The following is a 21,775-nucleotide window of genomic DNA, read 5'->3' on the forward strand; positions in this document are numbered from 1 at the left end:
CCAACGAGGATTCTCAAATACAGCACACCTCATGGTCACTGCATACGAAGTTTCAAAAGTGCTTGATGGCTTTTTCGGGTCACATGATTTTTTATACTCCAAAGCTTTTGATACAGACCCTCGTAATAAGCTGATAACGAAAAGGAAAATGATAGGCATTCCTCATCATGTAAAAAATAGGGTAAAATCGTATTTGTCAAAACGGAAGTAGTTTGCCGATATGATTGGAGCGAATACGCGCTTCTTAAAGATTTACTGAGGGGTACAGCAGAGATTGGTTTTGGGTGCACTACTGTTCAGCTTTGTATACATGACCTTGCACAAGCTCTCGAAACATCCGTGCATATTAAGCCATTTGCTGATCGTTGTGATATTGTTAAGACTATCAGATAAAAAATTCAGCTTTTTTTTAAACCCAGATTTGCAGACACCTTTAAAGTCATGTGATAAACAAAAATGATTATTAACTCTGACAAGACATTCTCTATCTGCAGCCGTAAAAGTTAATCTAAGTTTGCGCAAAACGTAAATAATAATTTAATTATAGATGCAAAGGAATATTAGTATCCAGCCGTCAATGCATATGCTCCTCCGCCCGCAGAAATCTCGCAAAATAGAGAAGCACACATGGAGAGACCCGGAAAAAGATTTCGACACAGAAATGAATTGTTAGATTGAAATTATGGCATTAAATTAGGCAAATAGATGGCCGAGGAACACGAACACAGTTTGAATATGTACATGCGTATCGAAATCCGTAGGGATGTTCGGCTAACGATTCGCTCGAAACTGAGGAGCTCAAGGTGCGAGTGGACAGATCTTGAGATGAAGCCAACTGTTCTGTGTGCTTGTGTCTTTTTGACTTCAATTTTGACCTCAGAGTAAGCATGGCTTTTTATCTTTTCTTACGTGTTGTACCCGTCAGCCGGTAATTGGAGCTAACGGCTGTGTAATATAGGTAAACTGGTTTGGTTTAGTTCAGGTTTATGGGGGTTTAACCTCCCTAAGCGACTCAACCTATGAGCGACGCCGTATACTGAAGGGCTCCAGAAATTTAGACCACCTTGGGTACTTTAACGCGCATTGACATCGCACCGTTCACGGGCCTCTACAATTTCGCCTCCATGAAAATTAGACTGGCGCAGACGGCATCGAACCAGCGTTTTTCGGGTCAGCGGCCGAGCGCCATAACCCTTGAGCCACCACAGCAGCTGTCATTTCATTACGCGAGGCATCGCTTTCATTATTTAATGATGATAGTATACGAATACTAGGAACAGCTTTCTGAAATCCGTCAAGCTTAGCCGCAGTGATTTCAAGTAGCTTTACCACGAGTTCACAGCAGAACCTTTGCAGAAATTGCAGAAATGTCAAGCTAGATTCACAGCTGGGCTTTGCAGCAAAGTAATACCGGTAAAGCGGAATTTTATTGTGCAAAACAAAGGCGCTGTTCATGTATTTCGCGAAGCAAAAGATGACGTGGTTCTTGTGAAGGGACTGCGCGCAGCTGCAAAATGCGTTCAGCGTGGCGTATTTATTTGGACACGGGAACTGACCTATTTATTGATCAATATTCATATTATGGAAGCCAACTTCAACAGTTTTCAAAAGAGCTCATTTCTCCGGCCAGTCGGTTATACTGTGTTGGTTAAAGGAATTTACAGCTATGATTTCTGGAGAGGTTATAACCCCATAGTGTGCTTCAAAAGTAGAGTCGGTTCATCTATCCATGGCGTCTATTATGTCCGAAAGACTGAGCGCGAACACATAGATGAAATTAAGTGGAACCCATGCATCCAATATTTTAGGTGGTTTTGAAAATTTGTGTGTCTATGATGGTCTCCCGTAGCACCGGCCGCTCGGGCCGGCTGCTACTACGCATGCGTAGTTAGCCTTTAGGGCACCAGGTAGAGCCATGAGCCCAGCCAGCTTAGAGTTACAGTGTAAGTACCTATAGTAGCGTTTTTGTCTTCCCTGGGCCCCTCGAGCGTGTATTGGCCAAAGTTGATCACGTGGTTCAAAAGCATTCATGAACTGTGGAGAAGCCAACTTCTTTGCATCGTTGCTAGCAGTAAATTCGTACACTTACTGTTCTCGTGCTTTGAAGCATTATTTATTTTCTCGCAAAGCGCATGTTAAGTATGCTTGTGTTGTTCGGAATCTGTATAAGCAGTGTGAGGTCAACCAACCAGAATCTGTGCAAAAGAAGGCCGTGCACTGTGTCTCCAGAATATTTGACATGGATTTTTCGCCGTCTGCTTTTATTCTACAACTAGGCCTCTCTACACGTGCCGCATGTCTTCGTTTTAAGTGCGTTAAGTCGTGTAAATTCGGTCACTTAACCTAATTTTTCTCCGCTAGTTAATTATCTGACATTTTCAAAACCTTCGTCTACAAAGAGCCACCACGCCCTAAACATTTCACCCTTTTATGCCCGCCCTAACTTTCTAAAAGAATATAAAAACGTAACATTTGGGTGCGTGTTATTTTGCTTGTAATAATGCGTAAGGCATTATTATACATGGATTACCACCTGGTATTATCCTAGGAGCGCTAAATAACCTATAATCGAATTTATTTCACGGGCTGTTTCGGTTTCAACAGCCGAATGAGGACTGTGGCGTCAAAGGGTGGTTTTATGTCACGTGAGGCATGGAAAAACTGCAATGTAATCGCTACTTCCGCATTCGTTGTCATTCTGGCTCTTGAGGAAGGCTGCCGTCAGCACTGTACTGAATTACGTTGGAGCAGCGAGTATATGAACGTTTTTCCATGCTTCACGTGACATAAAACCGCTCTTTGACTTCACAGCCATCATTCGGCTGTTAAAATCTAAATCGAAACAGCATGACAGGAAAAACACGATTATAAATTATGTAGTGGTCGTAGGTGAATACCACATGGTGATTGATTCGTAGTAATGATTTCCGCATCATCGCAGAGAAGAAACCATGCTACAAAAATCATGTTTCTATATTCCTTTAAGTAGAGCTTTTCCCCTCATACCGTTGAATTTGGAAATTTCTTAACATTCAACATCCGTTCATTATCATTAGAACAATTGTGCGGGGTCCCTGGGCACCGTACAAGGCCCGCAGTGCACATGCTGCACCACTGGCCCCAGCAGTAGATGGTTGATCTGGGCCACGAAGACAGCTAGCTTCACTCATCTCTCCGAGCATCGCCTCGTGTTCGTCGGCGCTTTAGGGGGTGCGCCGTTGTCAGGTGGCTTCTGGCATCTGTTGTAGGCGCCATTGCTTCTTAGGTGAAATGTTGCGCTGAAATATGGTTGGTATCGTGAACAGTGATCTCTGTATTGAAGTAGGGCATGATGATGATGCATTGAAAAGGAGGGGGGAATGTCACCCCCCTCCCTGGTTGACAGGTGTCCATCCAGTGGCGTATTCAGAACTATTTTTAAGAGGGTTTTATACTTCGCCGGTAAAAAAATGAGAAAGAAAAAGACCTCGCGCTTAAACAATATCTTCGTCATTTTCATGATTTAATAAAACCGAAGGGTTAGTTGTGTCGTTCACTGTAATATCTACAAAAAAAATACGAATGCATACAACTTAAGACGCGGGTTCGATCCCGGCCACGGCGGTTGAATTTCGATGGAGGCGAAATTCTAGAGGCCCGTGTGCTGTGCGATGTCAGTGCACGTTAAAGAACCCCAAGTGGTCGAAATTCCCGGAGCCCTTCACTACGGCGTCTCTCATAGCCTGAGTCGCTTTGGGACGTTAAACCCCCATAAACCAACCATAAACCAACGAGTGCATACAAGAATTCGAAGATTTCGTTTGTAAAGGGCAGCGATTATATTCTAAAATAAAACACTCTACGATAAATGGCGTCTACAATATTTTCGTATATGGTACATAACACCAAAGCTTCGGCTTCACGAAAAAGTCAGCAACTGCGAACAGATGGTATTTGTCAAAAATTCTACTGCGTGCATGTAAACCTGCGGTCGGCAGCAGATGCGCTTAAGAAAAAGTGTTTCTTTTCTCGATAGTTTATGATCATTTGAGGACAATGCAAAGGATGAAAAACTAGGCTCAAGGGAAAAGGAAGAAAGAGGTGCCGTAGTGAACATCTCCGAAATAATTTCGACCCCTCGGGGTTCTTTCACATGCACTGATATTGCACAGCACACCGGCGCCTTTGCGCTTCGCCTCCATCGAAATGCGGCCGCATTCGAACCCGGGGACTCCGGATCAGCCTTACCGAGCTCGGTTCTGGGCGCTCTCACGCATGTGGCGAGGGGTCCTTATCCGCGAGGTATATGTTCATAAACTACTGTCGTCGCCGCAGATCACGCGGTTGTTGCGACGCACATCCTGCCTTTCAATTTTTCCCATCATGTTTCTTCTAACAGTCCTACTGCGCACACGTGGCAGCGATTGTGGCTTGCGCCAGTGGGCAGGGCCGTGCACTGTCATTCTTCCTGCAGGCGCAACAACAGGGAAGTGTAGAAATCGTTGTTGCCACTGCAGGAAGAATAAAATGAAAGTGCCCAGGCCTTCAGCCAAAATCGCTGCCGCGTGCAGGCAGTAGGAGAGTTAAAAGAGATGATAGAAAAGGAAGGACGCGCGCCGCAACAACCACGTCATCTTAAGCGATGACGACGGTTAAGCAACAGATACCCCGCTGACAAGGAGCCCTCGCTACAAGCGTTAGATGGCGCTGACCCCAGCCCCGTAAGGCCAGGTAGCAACCGTGTTGCTGAATTCCCAGGGATGGCATCAGTGGCTGACGTCAATGGGGTGCAAGTAGTGCCGACTTCATTCCCATCAAAATTTTGAGCAACCGTTCGTCGTACAGCGTTCCAGTTGATGTCATACCAGTTCTCTATGCATAAAGCTTGCAGGCTTTAGTTAAGTTGGATGATAGCTTGCTACAGGGTTTCGGACCGATGAGATATGCACCCTTTCCTCACAAAACATGCTTTTGCATTCAACATTGTGCTGTGCGCGTGTGTTTTTATAGCTCCATCATGAACTAATCACGCACACAACCTGGACACATTTCTTATTGTGTAAATAATTTGTGTATATTACCTCTCCCCCTATCTTATCTCCCTGTCCCCTCACCTCTTTCATTTCATTTCTTCATTCTGCCTGCTATCCTTCATTTCCGCTGCCCCAGCTCAAGTGCTTCAGTATCGATGGCAGATGTCGGGGCAAGCAAAAATTTTTTCCTTCCTTTTTATTATTATTTTAATAAAAACCACTTACTACTAGTACATTCCTCCACGTAAGCAAGTGCCCTCACAATTTTTTATTAATGCTAAAGTATTAGATGGCTATGTAGACGCCGGAAGTTTCCGAAAAATGTGTCGCCGGAAGTTGTCCCCTGTGACGTCACTGGGGTCCTCGTTCACCAATTCTGATAGCGATAGTGATATTTGGTGATAGCGATGATGATAGTCATGACCATAGCAATAGTGGTAGTCGGTGATAGCGATGATGATCATAGTGGTGATGCCAGTGGTGATGACAGCAGTGATAATGATAGCGATAGCTAAAAGGTCATGGGTTTGAGTCCCGCAAAGGTCCTGGGTTCGAGTCCTGTGAAGTTTGTGGGAAATGAAAAAGGGAGGGAAAGAGAGAAAAGGGAAAAGCTTTCGCATTTCCGCTCTTAAGGAGACTTAAGTGCAATCCTGTAATTCTTTTTGTATTTCAAACATATTTTGTATTCCTGAAAGCACTAAAAATAGGCAGCAAATAGGTTACTGAAATTTCATGCTTGGCATTCGAAATATATCCTTAAGATCTGTCAAAAATGCATCATTTAAAGCATGCTTGGAGCACGTTTCAAATGCATGAAATGTATATATATATATATATATATATATATATATATATATATATATATATATATATATATATATATATATATATATATATATATATATATATATATATATATATATATATATGCGCGCGGTTTCGTCAAATTATTAAATGTGCACTTTCGTAAATATGCAATTAGTTCGTCCCAAGTGTGCTTCAGTAGCAAACGGGCAGTCCTTGTAAACTTATTTGCAGCACACATCAAGCTGTCGTGGAACAAGTGCTCGAAATCACGTTTCGGGCAACTGTGTAAACTCTCCCTTTTCTGTCGTCCTTTCGTTTATAGTAACTTCTACTATGAAGACAGTCACCTCTTATGTCCATTTCCTGTGGAAAACGTAATAGCATTACACTGGCAATGACCCCATGCGCGCCTCCGGGCCCGAACATGCCAGCGAAAAGGACCCCGACCGGCAAGGCCGATCGGCTCCCATAGACGCCCATGTATTTTGTTGGTTGACAGTTATACTCCTGACCGATGCCTGACGCAAGTTAAGACTACAACCCAGGTTCTAGGTAGCCCGCAGATTCGAACACGACCAGTCCGGCACTTGTGCGACAATTTGCGGGCCCACAGACTGTGCGCCAGAAACGCCTGACCAGGCAATATGATGTTTAGTCTCTGGCGGGGTATACGCTGTGTTACAGGGAAGACTAACTAATTTTGCAAAATAGGACCATGTCTTATTGACTGGATCAAGAAAACCGCGTTGATGCTTGTGCAATGGAATTGCAGTTCAGTATGTTGTTTTGTCTGCACTGAACTTGACAAGCTTGTGTTTGTGTCCAAAACAGCAACATTGTTTCAATAAAATTTTCTTCGAATATGGCTTCCGCGGCATGGTATTGCCAGCGTTGGCACACACCTGAAAACCCACCAGAATCATCCTAACTAGTAAGATGGTTAACTAATTCGTAATAATTAAGCTTTTAACATTTAGAGCTAAGAACCAGGTTAGATTTAGAGATTTTAGCCGGTCGTTAGTAATAGCCATATAAGATTTTAGAATTAAAAAGCGCGATTACCCTTGGCGTTGTGTGTGGCTCGACAAAATTTGGCTTCTTTTACTAGTTACGTGTACTGGAGGGGTTGCTTTGCCTGCACGCTTTAGAAAGCGCATGTATTTTCGTGCGATGCAGACAGATTTTGTCAAACCAGAGCGGTGAGGGTAGTGACGTTTTCGAAATCATAAAATCAGATATAGTGGTTATTAACGACCAGTTACATATCTCTAATTGCAACTACGCGCCTTACTCTGATAGTTAAAAGTTAATTTCTGAAAGTTACTTGACCAACTTACTAGTTATAATGATTCACCGGTTTTATGGTGTCTGCCAAGCCTGGCAATACCATGCCCCAAAAGCCATAATTTTACCTCAAAAATTCTAGTTTTGAAAATTACCTAATAATCCATGTAACGCCCGGAATATAAGCCGAGCCAAGTATTACGCTTGTCGGAGCACTTCTTGCTTTCTGACGTAACTTTCTGTCGGCATTTGCAGCTCAAGTTGCGTCACGTGACATTGCATTGTCGTAGGCCTCTTGATTGATGACAACTCTGCGCATTCTTAGGGATGGGCTCCTCAAGCTTATCGCTTATAGCAGGGTCAGTCATTAGTTCTGCCGTGGACAACTTTAACCAGCTTCGTCCGGCGAAGCCGACTAGTAGACGTTTTTTAAGCCGCATTGAATATTATTGCAATGTATTAATTGTATATCGTTAGTGTATTTTTAATGTTACATAATGCATTCACTGTATACTTTTAGTATATTTTTAATGTATAGGAATTACACTTAGCGTGCAAAAGTTGTTTGTATTTTTGATGTACGTGTAAGAATGTGAGGATTCCTATAGGAATTTAAGCATGGGGACCAAATACAAAATTTATATGAAATTAATCCAATATGTGTGGATCGAGCAGCGACTTATTACAATAGGATAACACTCTGGCTCACGTAAGAGGAGGGTCAGGACAGAGATAAGCAGAAAAAGAAGAGCCAGGAAGAGAGTTTTTTGTGCGGCTGTTAATTAATAATAATAATACTGGTATTAACATAATAATAACGTAATGCTACCACTACTGTTAATATATTTAATGCAACAGCATATTATTATGCATACAGACTGTGGCCTGTTAAAGCCAGGAGGAGGGTTCCAGGGCTACTCCCGCAACATCGGCGAGCGAAAAGTAAATGCAATAAAGATATGAAAGCACATATGATGCATATATCATTTATGCACGCACCGATTATTCAAAATCTAAGGAAGATACACTGAATAAAAAAAAAACTCTGTAGAAATCACATGCTCCCTGCGTCATTTGGCATTAAAAGCTCACAGATTTTAACATCCGTTTTAAGGTCGCCTTAGAAGTAGCGGATAATGCATGATCAGGATTACTGTTGAATGTCGTCGGGAGATATAAACTTCGTTTTGTCTTGCCGCATCTGGTTGAGTATCTAGGAGCCAAGTTCTACTGATAGTAGTAATAATGATAATAACGGTATTAATAGTAATAATAATGTTAATAATAATAAACAAATGATGCCTAGTGTTACGCACACTTGTTATACTCTGCGCCGCTTAAGTGATAATCATCAAATGTATGTGCAGTAAACAAAGAGACAAACTTAGGAAAACAAAATTCATATCATTCATGCAGCTACCAGTGCCCAAGCAGAAATTCTCGGGGCGCAACTTAAGAAAGCTCAACAATTTTGTAGCGGGAAAATGTGAAAAAGCATTTCATTTCCGTGAAGCGTTCCGTCATACCACTACAAAAGAAATTAACTCGGGAAATTAACAGCGCTGCGGTGAATATGCAACCAAAGTGCACGGATGCTGTGGTTCGCAACCAGAGGCAACGGTAGGGTAACCGGCACCCGGCACGATGGCCCGGAATGTCACCCCCCTTCCTCGAAAGCATCATATCCTCAAGCCGTATAGTTCAAAATGGAGCTTGCTATGCACCATACGATAGATTATTCAGCAAGCCATTTCGTTTATTCGAGAAAAGGTCGCATCAAGAACCTATATAGTGAATACATTTACATGCTTATTTCTGTAAAAAAAAAGCACAAAACGAGCGCGCGGCATTTGTTCAAAATGGTGTGGTAATGAAGAAGGTCAAATATGACAAGTCTGCGACAAGGATGAATAATTTGACTTATATCGAGTATTAAGTATGGAAATAAACTGCCACGCATGTACTGGTACTCATGAATAAATGGGATAGGATAGGATAGGAAAACTTTTAATATCCAACAGAAAAATGGGCCTAGAATTGTTCTGCAGCTGCTCTCCTCAGCGTTGTATGATCTGTGAAACGCCCCCCCCCCCCCCAACCCTCCCTGGTGACGTCTCGGCATATAAGCACAATTCACAGCCATTGCAGATGTACAGTCGCCGAGATGAAGTCGGCAGTGTTCTGCGCGTGCGTTCTTTTGGCTTCGATTTTTGTGTCTGAGTAAGCATTATCTGCATCTTATCGTTTCCTGTGTATAGTGAAAGTCAGCCAGTAGAGGCAGCTGAAGGTACGATAAAATGACTATGCTAATGTTACTAATATTTTCTTGAAAATCTTTAGAGTCGAAATGGAACATTCCGGTCGGTCTTAATACAAATTCATAACGAAAGCGTTTCAAAAATGTGAAGCTATACTTTGTGCCGAGATAAGAGCTTAGAGGACGTGGCTTAAGGGGAAGAAAAAAGTCAGTATAGTAAGGAATAGACAAAGAATCACTTTTTACTGACGACAATAATTAGATGGAAGGTTCCCCAGAATCCATGAAACCCGCTGGTATAACTCGTGTAATGGCACGCAACGCAGTCCAAACAGTATGCAAGTAAACTTCCCTCTAGCAAAACCGACAGAAATCAAAACAGTTCTTGACTTCAACAAATTGCTACAATTCCTAGGGTAGCAGATCGAATAGAGAAGCACTTTGAGACCATGGAAAGTCTGCATCGGCGAAGGCAGGAAGGCGTTGTGAAGCGGGCGCAGGTACACCCCTAAAGACGCATTCACACACCAAATTTCTGGCGAGCGAAGGGACTCAGCCTGTTTCGGCAGCTTTCGATGCCGACAAAGACGGAAAGCGGCGTGGCGAGGCGTACGGCCGGGGTCTGATTTCCACCGCCGGGAAAACTCCGCGGCGACAAACATGGCGGCGCTCTTCGAAACAAGACCCCCCGCCTTGGAACGAATTCGTCGTTGCCGCTGCGTTTTTCAGCGCGTTCACTGGCCGTAAATGAAAACCGGTCCATCGCTTCGTCTCACATCACCTATAAGTAAACGTATAAGTGATAAATCTGCTTTATTTTGTTTGTTTGTTTAGAGTAGCGATTCTGCCGCTACTAGGCTTAAGAGGAGCGTCGGTTTTGTTGACAGTACTGGTTCCCGTTCTGACCAGCAAATGACGCCACTAGGCTGGGCTTTTCATTGCGAATATGTTTGCATACGCTGAAATAAGAGAATGAACACCTTTAGAATACTGTGTACCGTGTTAACATTACCGTGACCGGAGTACCGGAATCCCGCCCACCGGCAATGAGCATGCTCTGATTGGCCCCGATGCGGAAGGCTTGCGCGCAGGATGGATGGATGGATGGATGGATGGACGGACGGACGGACGGACGGACTGATGGATGGATAAGGCTGAACCCTTTAAATTAGGCAGTGGCTCAAGCCACCTAGCCATGACTTATGAAATCTTACTTTTCTCTTGTTTTAGCCACCAATCAGAGCTGCTGGGTACCTGGCGCCATCTGGCGGCCTCTAGGCGATCTGCTCATGCGCACTGACGGCGCGCGGGCTCCCGGTACTCCGGTCCCGGTAACGGTAACACGGTATGCTAACCTGCCTAATGAGCCTGAGTTTAACGTACGTAAGCATGCACACGGTTCTGGAACGTAAACAGCATCGATTTATGCTCTTTTCTAACCATATATGTGTAGACCGCAAGCGGTGACGTGGTGGCCGGGAAGTGTGTGGAAAGCGAGAAACACCAGCGGCAGGGCGCTTCCGCCTCGCCCGGGCGTCAACAGATGCGAACAGGTCCTAGCATTTCCGGCGAAGCGACTCCGCTTCGCTCGCCGGAAATTTGTTCTAGTGTGAATGCCCCTTAAGGGGACACTGAGGGGAAATTAAGGTTGGCTTGTATCGATAGAATACGAGCTCCTGATCACAAAAACGCCGCTCTTACTGAGAACAAAGCTCGTGTTAGGTAGAAAATTGCAAGAACCAAAATACAGGTATCGCCGCCACAGGCCAATCTCGCAAGTACAAGCCTGATGACGTCATAGGACAAGAGACGCCACCTTGGAGGAATTTTCCTTACTCCATGGCACGGGAATCGCTGAGGCTGACAAAGGATGGTTGCGCGGTTCATTATTGAAGTAAGTTTTGTTTTAAAACCAATAGTGCACTTTTATCACACAAGGAAGACAGACAAAAGACAATCTGAATGTTGGAAGCAAAGAAAATCGATGCTTGGCGGTGCCACAGGCGGTCAGGAGAGTTTCGATTTGTTATGGCGCTTCGCGTCTATGAGCTTTGCGTGCCCAGTGGTTTTGTTTTTGACGCGCCGAACAGCACAGGAAGTCCAAGTGCCGCGTCAAGTGCTAGTTAACCTCTGAAGGAGCCTGTTGAGGCTGGTCAGGTGGTGGTGAAAACATTTATAAGCAATTAAATTTTTACAGAAAGGTGATTGGGGTAGGACACTATTGGCCCTTTCCCCTCACAGTACTAGGTGGAGCCCCTATTCCGGGGCCCCATTGGCAAGCAACGCCGCCCGCGTCCGTTGAACCAAGGCCTTTTGGCTCTTCAGGTCTTGACAGCCGAGCAGGGCCGCCTCCCAGTCCTCTCTGGTGGGGTTGGGGTTGGGGGGGATAGATGGGTTAGATTGACACGCCCAAACCATGTGGAAGGTGTCAGACACCTCCCCACAGAACTGGCACGTGCCATCAAAGGATGTATTGAAGGCTGGTCAGATGATCATTACGGTCGGTGAAAAATTATTATGGCACGATGGTCGGTGATCGTACAAGGCAGTTCGCAGTGTAAAGAGCACTTGTGTCTTCGCACGCTCGCCCGGCGAAACATTCCCGGCTGTGCCAGTCAACTTCAAACTACTTAACGGAAATCATTTATTAGGGACGGGAGACAAGGTACAAGGCACTTAAGAAGAATTGCTGATGGCCTAGCTCTGTTAGGCCAGGATATAAGTAGCGAAAGCGCGGCGACTTCTGCATCGGAAGAGTGCATTCACTATATGCGCCTTTATTAATGGCTAAACTTCGTGCCGTCGTGGCCGAGTGGTAGCGTGTCCGCCTCCAATGCCAAAGGCTCTGGTTCGATTCCAAGCCTCGGCATATGTTTTTTTTTTTATTCAGTGAGTTGGCGGGTGGTTTCAGTGGCTCCCATAGATGCCGCCACCGAATACGTTGGTTAGCGGTTAAGCGCAGGCTTTGTTAAGGCGCGTTTATACTCCGGCGTAACGCGCGCGCGTGCTGCACGGCGACGTCACGTCGGCCAAAGCGAGAACCTCTATACTCCAACTGCGCTTGACCGCCGACGCGTTCGGCAGCTTCGGCGCAGTCTGACCGCACTGGCGGAGACTTGCATGTCTCTATTTCGCGCCGAGTGCGCCAGCCGCCGCCGGCCCGGCCAGACCGATTCGGCTCCGCGGTGATATGCGCGCTGTGACGTTATTCAATAGCTTCGGTAGTTGGGCGGAACTCTTCCTTTTGAGCTCTCGGTTTATTTAATCCATTCACAGTACATATCTGAAGGTACCTGCAAGTGGGCGAGAGAGCCCGATCCAGTGGATCCCTTACCTCCGGAAACGCGCGGAAGCCGTCGAAGCATCTTGCGTCGGCTTTACTCTCAAGCCGTCAACTTTAAACGCGAGCGCCCTTGAGCATTAAGAGGGTTTCAAATTGGCTTAGTTGGTAGTTAACATGGTCGAACATGGTCAGTCTAAAAGCGCAATTATGTTTGATTATGCCCTTGAGCACCCATCCGCCTTTTGTGGCAAAAAAATAAATAACCTGGCCCTTGCAACTGTGGGAGACCTCGACGCCGTGTGCTGCACCGTGCAACCGCGCTGTTCAAGGAATCACAATCCGTTGGCCCCAAAGCCCCGGCCAGCCTACGATGGGCACGACGCGCCGACCTTGTCCGGGCCCCTCGCGACTCCCCGCACTGGGGTTATGATATTTAATTTGCAACGGCTGCTCACGGCGGAAGGGGGAAACGACCCACCGGCGGCTAACCTAGCCGTGCTCCCTCAAAAGCATCGCACGCTTTGTGAGGCTGAGGTCGCCGAAATGCAGGCCGGAGTTTCTGCGAGAACTTCGTCGTCGGGTTCGGGAACGGGATCCATCGTAACGCTGGCAAGGCGCCGGTGCAAACGTAAACGAAGCGACGGTAGCGACCCCCGATAGATGCCTTCAACGTGTGGCGGCGGTAGCTTTCATTTCGGCTGCCGCTAGACCGCACCGCTAGCCGCTAGAAATCAGGGAGTCCGTGTTTACGTCCCGTTTCACGTCACTCCATCTTATGACGTCATAAGAGTGCGCCGTGACGTAATAAGAGTGTCCGAGCTGGAATCGGAGCGGCGGGAAAAACATTTACAACTTCGAATCCAAATTTCTTTGAAATAAATGCATCTTTTGCTCCCGGACAAGCGGCAACAAAGCCATGAAATGCCGAACTATAAGATTTTGCTAACAAAAAAGATTGATAGAGTTCTCCTCACTGTCACTTTAAGGAAGTGGCGAGAGGGAAATCTGCTGTAGGAGGCCCGCTTCAGCGGATCATGTCTGCTAGCCCACTTCGTCGGCTGATCCACTGCTGATCAGTGCTGATCACTGGTCACTGCTGATCCAACGCGGCGCGCCATGTAAGGCGAAATGTGTATCATGCGACACATGTAAAAGCGTAAAAAACATTATCGAACCATAAAGCCGGTGAAAGTTGTATCGGCTGTCGGCCGGAATGACGAACGGCACTGTCAAGGAACAATTAGTGCTGGTTTATTGCAGTCCGTACATTTATATGGCCGTGGAAGAAAAGGTAAGTGGTTAGTAAGAGGGAAGGAAATGTGGCACGTTGCGCATGAGCATCTGACGATCAGAGGTACGCACCGATACTGATATGATACATCGCCCTCCCCGCCCCCCCCCCCCCCCCCACACACACACATAATGGTCATCATATGTCAGAAATTTGTTTCATGTCGTAGAACGCATGGGTGGCCTTGTAGGTCTCGCGGACCGCCTTGGCAGGGGAGGCTGCGCCGTCGCACCATTGGCTTTAGGATCCTGAGGCGCCATGTTGGGCTCCGGTCGGTCGGTCATCAGTGGAATCGCTGCCCTCCAATGAGGAGGATGCGAATCGCTCCCTCGTTGCGAATGAATGCTGCCGGTTACACCGAAAGGTGTCTTCGTCGGTTTAAACGAAGTAGGACCGCTGTCCGGCAGGCGCGATAACACGAGGGGCCGTTTATCCGCACGACGTCACCTTCAAGGGCTGGCAGGTTCCGGCTGCTGTGGCTAGAGTGCTTGCGCTTGCTGACCTGGATGACCGGCTGCGGGCGAAAGGCGGGCAATGGCGTGCGAAGGCTCCTTCCTTGAAGCAGTTCTCCAGGCAACCGACTGTCTTCCAAAGGACTCGTTCTGTAATTCAGTAAGGCAAGCCAGAAATCATTTCATTCACTTGTCCTAAGAATCCTTTTGAATACCGGGGCGCCTTTTCCTGGAAAGCCCTTGGGGGGCGGAAATTGTGTGTTGGATGTCACATACTTAAAGTCATACATGCTTATAGTTTAAGTCATAAAATTCTGGTTCATTATCGGCGCAAAGTTCTGGGATGCCATATCTTGAAAATATTGCACTAAGCATTTCAATGATGGTGCTAGCACCGAGATCGGACAACACAAATAATACTTTCCTCCGTACTGAAATACATCGACACCAACACGCTGTCATGGTTTGTTCGGTGTTGGACGAAGCATCAGTGGTTCTGCTGGCTGACTGTAAGCGTTCGTTTTGCAGATTCCACATTTCTGATTCAATGTCTGAATTTATCCCAGGCGAGTAAACCAGTTGCCCAGATTTTGCTTTGCTGTTCGCTACACCGAGGTGGCCTGGATGAATCCGCTGCAGTGTCGCAACGCGCATGCTTGTGGGCATTATGACTAGTGCCTTTCATGAGTACTCCGTTAACCACTCACTGTTCCGGCGCGATAGGCTTAAGGCACCCGTCTATGGCATTCCTTTCGAGATGGGATCTATCATACCCTGCAGATAGGGATCCGCCGATGTCTTGCGCACGAGGCGCGTCATTGTTCTTTTACTCACATTTGGCGATAGAGCCTCGATGGCGCGCACTTCCACATCATTTAAGTCCACAGCGATGACGTCAGGAACTGGAGATCTTGACAGCATATCGGCGAGCTCCATCTGTTTTCCTGAAATATACGATAATACATACTTGTACTTCAGTAGCCGCAAGAAGAAACGAGGCGGCGTATCCCACAATTGCATTCTTCGCGATTTCCTTCAATATGCGTTGTGAGAGTTCGTCTATTCTCAGAATTCTGTTTTGCGCACACAAAGACACAAGAAACACGAGGAAGACAGGACGGGATGTCCATGAGCGGCCGGTGGTCTGTTCCCAAGGCAATCGGAAGGCCACTCACAAAATAATGAAATTTTTCGCAAACCAAAAATAAGAGCAAGTGCTGCTTTTTCGATTTCCGAATATCACCGCTGGGTTTATGTCAAGACACTCTATGCACATGGTACTGGCCATAACTTGGAACCGTGACGCTGCAGTAGGGCCGAGGCCACGCCAGCTTGTGACGCCTCCGACGTCACTTTAGTTTCCTTAGTTGGGTCAAATATTGCCAGGAGGGGTGCTTCGGACAAAGCTTTGCAAATATCTTGCCAGTAACTTTCGTGATTAGGTGTCTACTGAAACACACAATGCATCCTGCTTCATAAGGGAATGCAACACTAATGTTTTTTGAGCTAGTGCTGGTAAATATGGGCTAAAGTATTTGAAGACACCAAGCATTCTTTGCACTGCTTGGTTATCTTTCGGCTTTGGCATTTCAAGAAGGCTTTCCATCAGAGCGGAGTTTTGTCTTATGGCTCGACTGCTAGTCATGTCGACCAAGAATGAGATTTCTTCAACTCCAAAGTAACATATCGGCGCGTTGCGGTCAAGCCTGCACATTCAGCCGCGCTTAGAACGCTTCGCAGCCGTTCGTCATGTTGTGGAACACGTTCTTGGGCAAGTTGGTTCATAGCTTGAGTAGATGAAGCGCACAAAAACACCGCACACAGGAAAGGAAGACACGAGAAGTGCCTGTCTCGTGTCTTCCTTTCGTGTGTGCTGTGTTTTTGTGCGCTTCATCTACTCAAACGTCATGTTGTGCCCTAGATGCTCCCCAAATGGGATCATCGACATACACGCACACATCTGGAAGACCATCAAATATCTCATTCAGGGCTTTCTGAAACACTTCGCTGGCTGAGACAATGCCGAAAGGAACCCTCAAAAACAACAAGGACCGAAGGGTGTGAGGAACATGAATATTTTTCACAAGTCCTCATCCAACGGAATGTGGCGAAAGCCAGCATTCGCATCCAAACACGAAAAAAAAAAATTCGCGCCTGTCAGCTAAGCCTCAATGTCCTCGTCAATTTTCCCAGGGTCAAGACATACTATTACTGTGCCTTTTCTGTGTACAATGACTAGTGGGCTTACCCTGTCTGTTGTGTTGCTCATTTGTGTTGCACGATGCCGTCTTGTTCTGTCCGGTCCAATTCGGCACGCAGCGGCCGCTGAAGAGACGGGGGCACCCTTTGCACCAGCTGGACGACGAGGACGGCGTCTTTGTGGAGCGGTGCTCTATTTTCGCTGAATGCATCGAGTTCCTTTGAACAATCCATGAAAATGTTGGAGTACGTCTACTGTGGCCGTGACCGCTTACACTGCTCGTTGAATCAGGCCCATTCGCTCAATCACAACATCGCTTGGTGGTCCTTCTTTACAAAGAAAAATTCAGCGGCCGCCTCTCTCTCCAACTAGTACTTTTGTTGTGACCGTGCCGCAATGTTTAATGAGCCCGCCGTTGTACGAGTGGAGTGTAGTACCACTGGGTTCCCATGCAGCCATATGCGACTTGCGGTACACCGAAAAGGGCATGATGTTTGCTTGTGAACCAGTGTCAATTCTGAACACCAGTTCTCGGCTACCCATCTTTCTTCTTGACGCGCCAGTCGCGGTTTTTGTGGACGGTAAGCACTTCGAAGTTGTCTTCCTGCTGAATCTCATTTACGCCCGTAGATTTGCAGCAAGAGGCGAAGTGGTTGAGCCCGTGACACGAGTGGAAAGTCCGCTGGGCAACGGTGAGGGGCGTGTACTCGGCTGCAGCGAGCCCAACTGCTATCCCGTTGAGGACGTTTCGGTACTTTTGGAGTGTACCTGCTCGAGCTATAACCACATCCACTTCCGCCTCTTCTTGTACTGCGCTCCAAGCATTGCTCTGGCGGGCTGCAGTCTGTACAGTCTTGCATAAATTAACAGCTTTTTCAATATCTTGGTGCGGGCTAGTTAGTGAATCATCACCAACTACTCCTTCATTTTTTGTTACACTCCGAGAGAGGCAATTTCGACTTCACCAGCAGCTGAACACAGCAAAAGCGTGTTCTCGTGTCTATCTTTCGTCCTTGTTGCTTCGTGCTGCCGGTCTCCATGAAGCTTTTTCAAGCGTTAACTTTTTGTCCCTTAGTAACTTCTCCCGAAGTGTGGGTGAGTTCGTACCCAAAACGATTTGGTCGCGCACCGTGTCGGCGCGTATGGTGCCGAAGTTGCACTACCTGGCTTATTTCTCCAGGGGTCGCAGAAACTGCTGGAAAGCTTCCCCTTTCTGTTAAAGGCGACCACAGTGTCGTAGTCCTCTTTGCTTTTACCTGGGCCAAAAGGGGAATCATTGAAGACCTCTAACGCGCCTTCACCCGCCAAGCTCACAAGCTGTGCAGTATTCGTGCGCTGTATCTTGGCTTTTCGCTGCACGACGTTGCTTGCCAAAAAAATTCAAAATTTTGCTTGAAGAGGCTTCAACTCTTACCGCTGTCTCCGGTGATGCGCAGTTGTTCCGGTGGTCTGATACTATTCATTCTTGCTGCTTGAAGTAGTTGGTGACCACCCCCCTGCCCTCGGACTAGGGTGGCTATCCCACTTCGAAACCATGTATCGGCTCACGACTGGCAGAGTCAGGGAACACTTAGTACTGGTTTATTGCGGTCCGCACTTTTATAGGGCCGTGGGGAAAGAAGGCAAGTGGTTAACAAAAGAACAGCTAGTGTGGCACGTTGCACATGAACAGCTGGCGGTAGCAAGCACGCATCGTCACTGATATGATACAAAAGTAAACCGAAATTATTCAGCGCTATATTCAGGCAATCGGATCTGGTAAAAGAGGAAAGGAGAAAGCGGAAAAGTTGCATACATGAAACAGTAAACCCTTGACATGTACTGTTTGATAAGACAAAATCATCCTACATAAGAGAAACGTGAGCTGTAACTGGAAGCAAGCGGGCATGCGGAACTAGGAGGGGCAACGGTTTTTACATAAATTTGGAATTTGGCTCACTGAAAGTACACTTATACGTTTGTTAGGGAAATTTTCTTACTCCTTTTAGCCTGAAATTTTTTTGTACAATCGTTTAATATTTTATCGGCGTATTTACCTTCATTGACCCTCAGGGATCAAAAGAGCGTTTTGTTTGTTCCGGAGTACCAGGGTTCGAACCCGACCGCGGCGCCTCGTGTCGGTAGAGGCGAAAAGCAAAGGCGGCCGTGTGCTGTGCGATGTCAGTGACCGTTAAAGAACCCCAGGTGGTCTAAATTATTCTGGAGGCCTCTACTACGGCACCTCTTTCTTCCTTTCTTCTTTCACTCCCTCCTTTATCCCTTTCCTTGTGGCGCGGTTCAGGTTTCCGCCGAGATGTGAGACAGAGACTGCGCTATTTCCTTTCCCCGTGAACCAATTTTCATTTTCATTTTTTTCGGGCGCATGCGCGGTTGCTGAACAGAGAGGCTGTGTCTTTGTAACGGACGCCAGGGCTAAAAAAGGCGCAAACATCGCAAATTTATTTTACCCACGTTACTCGGTGGATATTTTAATCCGAAGTAAAAGACAGAGTGACTTTCATGAAATAAGGCTCCAGGCAACATTGTTTGTTGGTCCTGATCTGAAGATTCCAGCACCAAGAGGGTTAAGCGACGAGCATTCCTGCAGCCATAATAAACAAACTGAGCGTCTCATTGAGACAATTTTGTGATGTCCAAGGCCTTATGAATGAATTTTATTTATTTTCAGATGCCAAATGGCGGGTGGGCCCAAGCCAGGACCCCGGCCGCGTGTTCCCATCGGTGTTTGTCCTGCACTGGTAAATTTTATTCGTAGCTTATGTACAGCGACTAGTTTGTGCCAAAGCGTCAAAGATCAAAAACTAGCCTAAGTCCCTTCCGCTCTCGGCTTCCAGTGTCGGCTTGAAATATAAATATCAGTGTCATGACACTATGTTAGTTGAATGGTAGAGACAGCCGGTACGCATTGCATTCTATATGTATTGCTTTGAGAAGTGTTCAATAATATTTTATTTCTGCTGTCTAAGTGCGCTTTAACTTAGAGGAGAAAACTGCTATATTTAAAATAAAGTATGGCTGTGCCATAAGCGAATGCAATCGCTTTTGTATGCTGTCTACAAGTGCTGTAGTACAGCCTTTGGAAGTCTTCACAGAATCAGGAAGACAGCCATACTTCCTGATCCAGCCAACAGACCTGATGTCGCGACACTCACTTCCAGCCTGCTTCCCAAGATGCAGACATTGTCGTCGGACACCTTCGTTTCCGACCAATATGTCATGAATGCATTCAACTGCTGGTGAAGTCGAAACTGGCTCTCTCGAAGTGTAATGACTAATGAAGAAGTAGTGGAAGAGATGGCTTATTAAATGGCGATGCTACATTCCCTCACTTCAATGCGGTGAATTTTGCTTTCAACTTCTAATAATAAACGTACGTCAAAGGCGGAAAAACTTAATTAACACCCTTCGCTGAGAAAGCAGGCTAGCGCACTGAGCAAATTGCGGGTCAGCACTCACATATCGCGGATACAAGCTTGTGCCGATTAGTCTATGCGAATAAAGGCAACAGTCCTTGAATTGGAGTGAAGTAACAGGGAGTATTTGATTCACTAAGGGCATCTAATAATTTCTAAGCCTAGCATAGAAGCAAGGAAATTAGATTCATGAACATACATATTATTTTGCATCCTAGATTCACCATAGCCCCTTTTTTAGTGCTATCCCGCTAGAGTCTAAGAATTTTGCACCGAGATTTTAGTCATTTTTGGCACAAAATCTTCTTTATTCGCGTATGTTAATTCAAAGTGTGATAACAATTTCATAATCTGCTCAAAAGTTAGTCTGGTGACTTCTTATTGTACCTTGTGTCCCTCTCAAAGCGCAACTGATGCTTCCTACAGGCTACTATAGTTGGGGGTAAATCTCGAAATAAGCGACTTCGATGTTTCTTCCATGCATGCTTTTGCCCCTTTCTTCCGATGTATTGTTCTGTCTATTTTTCCGGCTTGCCAGTTCTATTGCGATGTTGAATAACACACTTCGAGCTAGTCGGTTGTTGATCAAATATATATAAAATTGAAAACCGCAGAGAGAACGAGAAAAGGGGAGACTAGTCAAAAGCGCTGAACTGTCGACTAACGTTTATTGATGTGAACCTTCGGTAAGCCTACAGAAAACTTTAATAACAACAAGAAAAAATTGGAGGAAGCTTAAGCTTCGCCTTTAAAAGTGGAACGCGGCAGCGTGTTGCAGCACTGCCAGGGAGTCCACGGAATGCCATCGCCTGTGCGGCGTGACGCCTTGCCCGTTAGACAAATCGCTCTGCTACGTATGGTGAAACGAACGCGCGGAGCGGCAAACCACGTAGAAGCGTTGCCAGGCGCCTTGCCGAAACGCGCGGTACTCAAGTTGCAGTCGTAGTTCGTCGGCACATCGTTCTCGACAAACCCGATGCCACGAACGCCAGCATAGCTTCCGCGCCGAACGAACGGGCAGCAAGCCGCAAGCTTGCATTGATCTTGGCGATTCATCCTCCTCCTCCTGAAAGACCATCTTACGCTTACGCCTAAAACAGCGGCATTCGTCAGAGCGAATAACTCAGTAACGATTCACTGCGAGATTGATGGGTGTATGCAATTAAATCAGCTTGCATGGTTGGAATTAAGCCCACGTGACCGATTCAAAGGAAAGGCGAAACAAATTGACGTGAAGTTCCTTCATTTAGATGAGGCAAAGTGTGCAAAGCCCAAAAGCTTTAATCGCTAGGGCGTAAAGAAAAAAAAGCAACTGTTTACGAGTGTTCATCGCTTCAAATTGTATAATTGTTCCACCATTGTTTTTTCATTCCATTTAGTGTCGCCTTGGTGCCAGAAGATTCCATATATGCTCTCCAGGGTGTTTCTGCGAAGGCGACTGGGAACATCCACAATCTCCGTACCTCCGGTGCCTACCGGCCTCTCCACGAGGGTAGCTGCGAGGCAGACGAACATTTGCACCATTTCGAGGTTGTCAATAAAACCGGAATATTTCCTTGAGACTTGTTATTATTATCGGGTGGAAATAAAACAGTATTCATAAGCACATGCATGTGAGTAAAGTATTATCCCTTAGTGAAAAAAGGCTGCATGAGCTAAAAATGCATTTCGAACATATTGCATTAATTTCATATCAATTCTGCATGTTTTTGTCCGTATGCTCAAATTTCAATACGAATGATTTCTATGTATGCTGTCATAAATATAACTATATAA

At 46.1% G+C, this 21,775-nt stretch overlaps 1 long non-coding RNA gene across 1 annotated transcript; it reads left to right on the forward strand.

Annotated features, from left to right (window-relative positions):
- The first annotated feature begins 9,215 nt into the window (after positions 1-9,215).
- On the forward strand, positions 9,216-21,559 carry LOC144110707 (uncharacterized). Its single transcript, XR_013309909.1, has 3 exons — positions 9,216-9,323; positions 19,255-19,324; positions 21,379-21,559. It is a non-coding gene; the product is annotated as an uncharacterized LOC144110707 (long non-coding RNA).
- The last annotated feature ends 216 nt before the right edge of the window (positions 21,560-21,775 follow it).

This window comes from Amblyomma americanum, chromosome 11, assembly GCF_052857255.1.
Source record: "Amblyomma americanum isolate KBUSLIRL-KWMA chromosome 11, ASM5285725v1, whole genome shotgun sequence".
Lineage (NCBI taxonomy): Eukaryota > Metazoa > Arthropoda > Arachnida > Ixodida > Ixodidae > Amblyomma > Amblyomma americanum.